Genomic DNA, 1,463 nt, shown 5'->3' on the forward strand with positions numbered 1-1,463 from the left:
TTTTTTTGCCGTACGCGGGCCTCTCACTGTTGTGGCCTCTCCCGCTGCGGAGCACAGGCTCCGGACGCGCAGGCCCAGCGGCCACGGCTCACGGGCCCAGCTGCTCCGCGGCATGTGGGATCCTCCCGGACTAGGGCACGAACCCGTGTCCCCTGCACCGGCAGGCAGACTTTCAACCACTGCGCCACCAGGGAAGCCCAGGATTGTCTTTTTAATAAGCATTTTCCTGAGACTCTGTGCTTAAGCAGGGTCAAGAGACAGAAATGCTGAGTTGGGAAAGATACAGTCCTCCCATTTCTGTGTGGAGTTTTGAAATCTTTTGTTTTTTAAGAATACTGAGAGGTAGTAATTTGGTAAGCACTTCCATTAATAAAGAAGCTCACAGGCAGAAGATATCAACAAGGAGGTGGGAGCAGAAGGTGATCTTATGCCTGAGCATAAGTAAGAAACCTAGAAATTTTTAGAAATCATTATGGTAGATCTCGAAGAGGTCCTACATTAATAAGTAGGGATAACTTGCAAGTGAAATTCAAATTTTAATGTTAATTTATTCTCTCTTGTGTCCACAGGAACTTGAAGCCTGGGAAAATTCAGACTGCATTTTTAGGATTCTATCAGAGATTATTATGAGGAATCCTGAGCTGGTGGATATCTGCACTATGAACTGTGAGAGGGGATAGAAGCACACTCTCAAAGATCATTGTTGACTTTAGGGAACACACAGGGAACAGTGACAAATCTGAAACTGAAAGTCCCTATAGATTGTCTTTTTTTTTTTTTTTGCCGCACAGCGTGGGTGGTGGGATCTCAGTTTCCCGACCAGGGATTGAACCCAGAATCCCAACTGCTAGGCCACCAGGGAACTCCCCTACAGGTTGTCTTAACACACTTTGTCAGGTATAGAGTGTTTTGCTGGATGATCAAGAAGGAAATAAATGGTAAATGTTTCTTTGCTAAGAGCTCGCTGAGGATGTTGATTGGTAATTAATTTCTAGGAAGACATGAGGAAGAAAGAGTCTTTGGAAAGTGATCTTTAAGCCTTCTAACTCAGACCCTGAATTTCTTAAATGACCGTTTTTTGTTTGTTTTTTCTAGAGAAAGAGGCCAAGTGATGGTATGAGAACCAGTGATAGATGTGACAAGATTTTTTGGGGTATTGGTACATGCCTGCAACCCTGAACCTGGGCATGCCATTCAAGAAAGTAAAAACGGCTGTGAAAACTAGGAGACACTGCAAACAGAAAGTGTCCTCAGGTAATACAGTGCAGGATCCGGTGAAAAGACGTTTGAACTCTGGATGGGAAGAGTGGCAAGTATCAGAAGGTAATATTCACCCAGTTTGATGAACCATGCAGATTACATTTCTTAAGAGTTATAAAATGACAGGTAAGAATGTGGTCACTTTGTACTGTTAGGATCTTTATTCCAAAAGTTATAAATATGAGGGAATATCTAGAAAGAGT

General features: G+C 43.3%; 1 protein-coding gene across 1 annotated transcript in view; it reads right to left on the bottom strand.

Moving 5' to 3' along the window:
- Positions 1-1,463, bottom strand: part of HTR2C (5-hydroxytryptamine receptor 2C) — a 263,697-nt gene that overhangs the window by 4,289 nt on the left and 257,945 nt on the right. The gene's annotated exons all lie outside the window — the stretch shown is intronic.

The sequence above is a fragment of the Lipotes vexillifer genome, unplaced genomic scaffold (genome assembly GCF_000442215.2).
Source record: "Lipotes vexillifer unplaced genomic scaffold, Lipotes_vexillifer_v1.1 scaffold1042, whole genome shotgun sequence".
Lineage (NCBI taxonomy): Eukaryota > Metazoa > Chordata > Mammalia > Artiodactyla > Lipotidae > Lipotes > Lipotes vexillifer.